Genomic DNA, 8,981 nt, shown 5'->3' on the forward strand with positions numbered 1-8,981 from the left:
TGTGGGTCGGTGGTTCTTTCCGAGGTTTTCCCAGGTTCTTCCTCCATCATTAATACTGGCCGCCATGTATAGTCTATCTTGTGCTGAAAAATGGCGTTAAACCCTACAGCAACAACAACTGCTTTAAGTATCAATAATACTGTGATTATGAGATGTAATCTGCAAAATCAAAAACAGGTCACATAGCTTTACAAACTACTATGTCAATAAATTGTTCCTTAAAACAATTTAACAATTTTACATATATGAAACATATTGCATTATTCCTGTTTAATTAAACCTCATTCAAACTAATTGCTATTTAGACATATGTCCCTTGATATTTCATTTACAAGCATTTTATTGGATACACTTGAATGATGGCCAGTACAACTTCTAATTGATATAACTGATCCTACAAAAGAATGTAATCAATATTAACAACTCTAATGTTTCATGACTATTTATAAAATATCATACATTAAGCACGTAAATATTATACAATACTGTCATACTTATATTCATTATATAAAGCCTAAAATTCAGAATAAAGAAGGACTACTTGTAGGTCACTAATCGTCCATTTTGTTTTTGTTTTGCATTTCAGCTAAAAGTGCATTCACATGAAAATTAGCTTAGGTATTTCAAAGGTATATTAAATAATTATTTTACAAAAACATTTTATTTAATTATTTTATGTGGCTTATTTATTTTTCTGTCTCTGTCATTAATTTTCTTACATTATCATTTCCCTATGGAATTTATTATCAAATTGATTATCATAATGTATTTATTAGCATTTAATACCAGCACATAAACAACCATATGGTGCAGTTTAAAATTAAAGTTCTATAAAGTTTAAAATAAACTGCCCAAAAAGCTTTAAGGAAATAAACCATTTTAAATTAATGTAAATATGAACAAGTACAAGAAAAGATACATTTAAAAATGATTAAAAATCTATTTCAAGCTGGAGTGTCTTTACCAACAAGGTCACCATATTTGCATAGGCAAAGCAACATATGTGATGTAGCTCAGTGTTTCATAATCTCAGTAAAATTTGGAGTTAGATCTCTTTGAACACATGCACAAAAAAGAGGTCCTCCATTTTATTTGTTCTATTATTTTATAGAAATATTAAAACTAAACATTGCAAATATTAGACAATGACAGTATTTACTGAATAGACTGTTCTAGAAACTTGAAAAGGTCAGTGAGCAGTCTGTCTGCTTATTTACATTGAGAGCTTTCTTTTGCTTTGAAATGTCAATAACGTAAGTTGACAGTGTTCCCGTTAGGGACCTCATTGGCGACAATCAGGTTAGAAAATATAAACTGATTAATCAAAATAACTAAGCTTTGTTCGTGTTTTATATCTCTGACGCTTTTCGTTTTTAAAATTGATAGAGGATTACAAACAAACGGGAGGGTGTGTGAATACAAAGCATACACGTTAAGTCCTATTTTTATAAGGGTTTAAGCTACCTTATTGAATAATGTAGACTGCAGACCCTACTAGGTACAGTATTAGTTCTATAATGTAAGACGCCTCCAGGGGGCAGCCTAAACATATCAAGTTCGTCTCCAAAGAGTGTGAAATATTTTACTTCTCTCAAAAAGAAACGCTAGTAAATAGACCCTTGCAAAATTGTGCTCGCGTCTGCCTGCCGTAATCTGTTTTCAGTTTTAGGTAGCTACTTCCGTTTTCAACACTAAAAATTTATTACAGCTACCATGCCGATGTGTAAGACTTGCGAGCCAGAATATAAGCAGAGGTGCAATACGTACTATGCCATAGTCAGTGTCGACCACGTGCAATACGTACTATGCCAGAGTCAGTGTCGACCAGGTGCAATACGTACTATGCCAGACTCAGTGTCGACCAGACCGATAAATCTCGGTGACGAGACTTTATCATTTTTGTTAACGAACATCAGATTGAAACAGATTTTAATGTGACATGTTTCACATATTTGTTTAAGATGATGTCATTCGAAGTTTTTAATTACTTTTTTTGTAAGGTCTTCGTTTTGAGAAAACTTTTTGGAGAAACGGAAATATTTTTGCAAGATACAAAATTCATGCTTCGTGTATTTTGTTATGTTAATTTGCCGTTGCAGGCATATGTCAAAAGATCATTTCTTTCTGTTTTTATTTTACTTTAATTCTTTTCCGTGTGTGTGTGTGTGTGTGTGTGTGTGCAAAATAATATTCGCATACAGTAGTTATCGTCAAATCTATAAAGAGATGATGAAAAAAATTCACAGACTTAGCTTCCGACAATTGTATTATCCCTCGTGAGTAGTGAAAGGGGTGAGATTAGCGACAATGGGAATTAGCATTACAGACCCCCCCCCCCCCCCCCCCGGGTAAGATTAGCGACAATGGAAATTTAACATTAACCACCCTGGGTAAGATTAGCGACAATGGAAATTTAACATGGGCAAAAAACCCTGGGTAAGATTAGCGACAATGGAATTTAACATTGGAGAAAGGAAAAAAAAGGAAATATCCATTCTAGGGACAAAGGCATTCGAACAATGGAAATTTAACATGGGAGATATTGCTGGGTCAGTCTAGGGACAAAGGCAATTGAACATGGGGAATAGAGTTTGGGCTTGTCTAGGGACAAGGGGAATTGAACATGGGGAATAGAGTTTGGGCCTGTATAGGGACAAGGGGAATTGAACATGGGATTTTTTTTTTTTTTTTAAATTTAAAAAAGGGGTAGGCAATGGAAAGTCAGTCTCTTTTCGAGAAATGTGGGTGGCCCTGAAAAGGGCCTTTGGTTTCATCATCATCTTCTTCTTTTATTTCCTCCACTTCTATAGCCATCTTCTAACTTTTGCCATCATTCCTTTCTTCTTCTTTTCTGTTTCCGGTATCCAGTCCGGGTGACCCATGGCTCGGAACTTGGCCTGTATCTTCATCCAGTTGTTATTCAATCTGTCAAACTCTAATTTCTTCTTCTTATTCTCTTCTTCCTTTCTCTCTTTGCTCCATTTTTCTTTTATCTTCATCACTTCTACTTTCATTACCTCTCTAATTAGTTCTTCTGCTTTTATTAACTGGTTACAACCCCACTTTACGTACCACCAGTCAGTCCAATGAAAGTTATTTTCTAGGAAGCTACTGACTTCTGTGATATGATCCAAGGCTTCCTTTAAAGTACCTACTCTCACGTAAGGTGGGTCAATGAATCCTCTGATTCTTTCTACTTCTTCCTCAATCATTCCCCCTATTTGATCTTTTGCTACTCCAAGATTCTTCACATTGTTCAGGCTACCTTCAAATCTTCCTTAATTATTCAATCTTTCTACTACATAAGTTCCATCCATGATCCAAAAATAGCTATGTCTCAAATCGTTAAATAATTTTGTCACCTCCATCTTCTTTGTTTATTCCTTAGAATGGTTTGAACGACGAATACTGTGGGTTCTTATAGTGAAAGCGCGGACGTGAAGGAAAACATCCCCCTACTTTCTCATTTCATATAATATACTATCCACATAAGTGAAGCAACATTTAACAAATCCATAATCTACTATCCACACAATCGTACGTGAGCGGTTACAAAACCCAAACTATACTCTCCACATACGCTAAGAAACAATAAACAAACACATAATCTACTATCCACACAATCTTACGTGAGCGGTTACAAACACAAACACAAACACACAAACACATACGCTAAGAAACAATAAACAAACCCATAATCTACTATCCACACAATCGTACGTGAGCGGTTACAAACAAACACAAACACACAAACACATACCCTCTCACTATAAAAAAAAGAGTCAGTGTTTATATTCACACTACTCTACCTACACACATTGGCAAATCGATTGTTATTTCTTTTCTAGAGTATTGGGTAGCCCTGAAAAGGGCTGTTAGTTTTTAACTCCAGATGCACCTATCTAATGCTGGCACCTTCCTGGCCTGGCGCCACACACACATCTTCTTCCCCAGTCTCTTTTCACTCTTTTTTGGGGGAGAGCAGAGGCGGGATATGTGGCTTCAGAATCCCAATTTTCTGTCTCTGGGATTCTGAAATTTCTTCTCTCCTTTTCCTCCTCTTCTTTTTTTCTTCTTTCCTCCTCCTCTCTCATCCTTCCCTCTTCGACAATGACCTCCGCGGCCAGTTTATTTAACAGGCGCCTGGCATAATCCAGGTGCATCTGGAGTTCTAGAAGCTTTACAATTCTGGTATTCATTCTCTTCATCAATCAACAAGGGTAGCTAGACTGCCCAGCGAGTTTCAATTTATAGTAAAAGCGCGGACGTGAAGGAAAACATCCCCTAAAACAAAGTTGATCTTACCTAGATCATAACCAAAACAACGCGCGGACCTAAAAGAAACACTTACTTTTTTATACTACCCATCACTATTCTAAAAAAAAATTTCATTAATCACTTCAATATACTATTCACATACGCAAAGCAATCCAATCCATCCCCAAATCTACTCTCCCCACACCTCAAACAGCAAAAAAAACATGATCTGAATCTACTATCCACACCAACGTACGTGAGCACTTACAAACACACAATCCTATACACGAACACATACCTTCAGACTATAAAAAAGAGTCAGTGTTTATATTCACACTACTCTACCTACACACATTGACAAATCGATTGTTATTTCTTTTCGAGAGTATTGGGTAGCCCTGAAAAGGGCTGGGTTTTTTTTTTTTTTGTTTGCTATGGCAATCTTTTAGTTTCTAAGAATGCGACGCCCTCTGAGGATAGACTTTCTGACGATAGGTCTGCTTCTTCGGAAAGAAAAGAAGAACTCTTTGGTGTCGATACGACAATCGACAAAGCCTCTGTCAGGTTCAGGTTCCTGCTGCTGCTGCTGTTGTTGTTGCTGTTGCTGCTGTCTCTGAAGTCTGTACTTCTCTGTCCATTCTTCTTTCTCCCTGTTCACTTCTTCTCTGAAGAGCTCTTCTATCAGGTCTTCAGTGACTTTTAACATTCTCACATTCTCTATCTCTTCCGGCTTCGGTATCAGACTGTGTCTGACCCTATGCAAATTCACGTAGGCTTCGTTTAGCTTAGCTAGTTTGGAGCACATCTTCGTAGGAGGATGAGTCGACAATGGATGGTTAGACTGGAAACTACCCCGGTTCTTAAAGTCAAAGCACGGACGTGAAGGAAAACATCCCTCTACGGTTTTCGAGCCGCAACGTTCAATGAGTGTCATGAGAGGGATAGTAAGAAGTCAAAGAGCATGAATCAACATTCTTATAGCCAAACAAAAGACAAAGGCATTTTTTTTCAAAACACAACATTTTTTATTCAAAATCACTTAACACTAACCAACAACTCTAACATTTTTAACAATAATCCAACAATATAACATCAAACATTTTTTTTCAAATCACAAACATTTTTTTCAATTAACACTCTACTTTAAACAGGGTTGACAACGTTGTGAATGAAATTGTGATTTCCACTGTTGGAAGTCATTAGGCCATTGATGGACACTACGTTTCCTAGCTTGAGACAAAAGATAAGCATAATGGTCACAAAACCATCGATCTACTTTCACATCGTTTCTTGAAGAAGAACGAGGATCAAAATGAGTCACTAAATGTTCTAAGGAATAGCCCAGGCTGCGATGATGCAGAAAATACACACAGTACTGTCCACACACCAAGGAATCTGTGCCTTGTAATTTCACATTATTGAATCGGGTGGTCTGAGCATTTCTTCTCGTAAAGTCAATGATATCGTCTTCCAAAGGGGGCAATAGTAGTGAAGGGGGGCACTTTACGGACAATGGGAATTAGCATTAAAAACACCCGTGGGTTAGTTTACGGACAATGGAAATTTAACATGGCGAAAAATCGTGGGTCAGATTACGGACAAGGGGAATTAACATGGCAAAAAATCGTGGGGCATTTTACGGACAAGGGGAATTTAACATGGCAATAAATCGTGGGTCACTCTACGGACAAGGGGAATTGAACATGGGATTTTTTTAAAAAAATTTTTTTAAAAAAAGGGGTAGGCAATTCAAAGACTATCTCTTTTCGAGAAATATGGCTGGCCCTGAAAAGGGCCTTTGGTTTATGTTAATATGCCCTTAACATAAAGGGCATTTGCGACATCTTCTTTTCCTCAAACTTCGTCTTACAGCAGGGCCATACATCAGAGTCCTTTTGAGGCAACCTTGTCTCTCTATATAGACTCTTCTTATCCACAGGCTGCTGTTGGTCCTGTGGACAACGGTCCACTTGGATCGGACATACCTGAGTATGTCCGTCCTGAACATCATTGTTGACACAAGGGTTGAAGATTCAACGTCTGTCCACATGTTGAGGCTCCGAGAATAGGTGAATCAATGCAGTGAACGGCGCTTATTTATAGGGACAGGAAGGATTGAAACGGATTGAGTTCATTCACCAATCCGAACACGCGTTACAGAATTCAGTCAGCCCGCATCCAATCCGAAGAAAGCAGTCTGTGACGTCACGTAGTCTATATAGATTCGCTAGCGCTTGTGTGCAGTCAATCTATGCAACAGTGATTCAACATGACGGAAACTCAGAAAACGATCCATTGGGGTGCACCAGCAGGGGAGACTGCCCAAGGGAACTCGGACTTACTTTCAGAAGAGGTGAATTGGGATTTTGTGGATTTTCTCTCCTCGCAAGAATTTCTTCCGGAACCTTCGTTACCTTCTTCATTACCGCAAGTGGAAAATTTTAGACAGAGACAAAAAGAAGAATTGGAGAAATTTATACAACGACAAAAGGAAGCGGAACAGGCTTTTCTCCTACAGCAACAGCAACAAGAAGAAGAGGTAAGAAAAAAACAACAGCAGCAACAGCAAGAAGAAGTAGCAGCAAAGAAACAAGAGGGTGAAAATCAAACGGTCACGGTACTGTTGGACATTTTAGCGGAGTTAAGAAGTCTGAAACAAATGTATCAGACTTCTTTATCACGACCGAAGAGAATACGACCTTCCCGAGCTAAACACGTTAACCCTGTGACTAAGCCTACCGTACCACCCTTAGTGATTTCAACCCAATCATTATCAACATTACGCAGTCCAGAAGTAGGCCTTGGCCGTGGCAAAGGCATAAGGCAGTTAAAGTTGATTGCTTAAACTCACCCTTTCACCATGAAGAAAAAAGGCCCTTTTCAGGGCCACCCAATACTCTTGAAAAGAAATACAATTTCAATTTGCCAATAACTCAAAAAAAAAAATAAACCCCACCCATTTTACCCTTATAGTACGTGTCTGTGTATGAGTGCGTGAGTGTACGTTCTTATTTTAAAATCACAACTCAAAGACACTTACCTTATATCATTCATTTATTCTTTTCTCCATTTTTTACAATCCAATTCACAATTCACAACACAACACTTTAATTAAAAGTTCATTGACTTCTTCTTTCTCCTTGTTTACTCTCTCTGTTTTTTAAATTTCTTCACCGTCTTTTCCTCATTTTCTTCCCTTCTTCTTTTCTTCTTCTCCTCTTTCTTTGCCTCTTGTGAACAGAATTGTCTTTTTTCTTCCTCTTCTTTCTCTGAAGAATCCCTCTCTTCTTCTGAAGAATCCCTCTTTTCTTCTGACTCCTCTTGTTTCTTTTTTGGGCAATCTGGAGACCAATGTCCTTTTTCTTGACAATAATAACAGGTATCTTGACTTTTGTCTTTTTTAGTCCCTGTTTTTGTTCGTTTTTGACGGTCTGGACACTCTGAAGACCAATGCCCTTTCTTCTGACAGATATAGCAAGTATCTTGACTTTTATCTCTAAAGGAAGGAGAGTAGTCCGTAGGCTGGTCTGAAGAGAATTTTCTAATGACCCCTCGCAAAGCTCTGACGAAACGTTCCATCTGGTTAGTCTCTTCCATCGTTGTGCTCGGCTTGAGAGTGAAATGAATAGTGAAAGGACAAGACACACACCCTTTTATATACGCTGGTCTGCCATGACTATAAAGTAGTTTATGGTGTTTGAACTTGAGTCATTTGACTTTTTGCTTTCAAGATGAAACGATCCCATTCATTCGAGAAGAAAGAAGAAGAAAGAAGTAAGAGGCAGAAACGTGATCTATCGCCTCGTACCAGGGCTGAAATCTTGGCACAAATTCATGCCAGTGATTTTGAAGAGGACATGAGTGAACCAGAATCCGAACCCTCTAAACCAAGTCCACCACCCTTTGTCAACCCTGAAAAGTACTATTCCATTCGAGAGACGGAAAAGCGCTCCTCTAGAAAATTTAGAACCACGGCTTACAAATACACGGTGAAGTTTAAAGATTTCAAGGCTGAAGTACCGTTAGAGAAAGCAGAAGTGTTCATCACCGAGGTGTGGGATTCTTTGCTCACCACACTCAAGCGACAATGTCAACCCAAAGAAGACGATCGCTTGAGACTTTCCATACAACACGACGGTTTGAAATCCCCTGTTTCGATCGAGTTTAGCACCCCTGCAGAATTGACTGCTTCCAAAGTCATGGACAAGATTCAACACGTACAACAATCTAATGATCAGTTTGACATCACCGATGGTAAAGCCACACTGGACATGACCCACGTCTCTCCTCCTCAAGGGACAGGACGCAAAAAGATGTTATTGGTGGACGACCTTCGCAACACCAAAAAGAGTCTCGTCCGAATTGACAACCCTCATGACCAGATGTGCTTAGCCCGTGCCATCGTGGTGGGACGAACCTATGCCAACAAGAACGACACGGTAGAATGGAAAAGAACCTGGGACACTATTCAACGTTCCGACCGAGCCAAACAACTAAATGAAGCAGAACTCCTGTTACAACAAGCCGGACTGCCCAAAGACACACCCTGTGGCATTCCTGAGATGCAAAAATTGCAAGATGTCCTAGCTCCACGATACACCTTGAAAGTGCACCCTCAAGAAGTGCGCGGACCTCTATTGTTTCGAGGGCAAGACTTTAAGGACGGAAAATACATTCATGTCTATTATCACGATGACCATTTCGATACGATTACCACTATCACT

General features: G+C 38.8%; 1 protein-coding gene across 2 annotated transcripts in view; it reads right to left on the reverse strand.

Moving 5' to 3' along the window:
- LOC149794940 (uncharacterized) overlaps window positions 1–1,649 on the reverse strand; it is a 54,213-nt gene extending 52,564 nt beyond the window's left edge. Inside the window, exon 1 of one of the 2 annotated variants that reach the window (XM_089964602.1) lies at window positions 1,587–1,649. The gene's annotated coding sequence lies outside the window, so the exon portion shown is untranslated. Of the gene's footprint in view, window positions 1–1,464 lie in introns of both variants that reach the window. The other variant, XM_089964601.1, reaches the window with a different exon arrangement.
- Window positions 1,650–8,981: the final 7,332 nt, after the last annotated feature.

Source organism: Sinohyriopsis cumingii, chromosome 7, assembly GCF_028554795.1.
Source record: "Sinohyriopsis cumingii isolate HCF-2022 chromosome 7, ASM2855479v2, whole genome shotgun sequence".
Taxonomy (NCBI): Eukaryota; Metazoa; Mollusca; class Bivalvia; order Unionida; family Unionidae; genus Sinohyriopsis; species Sinohyriopsis cumingii.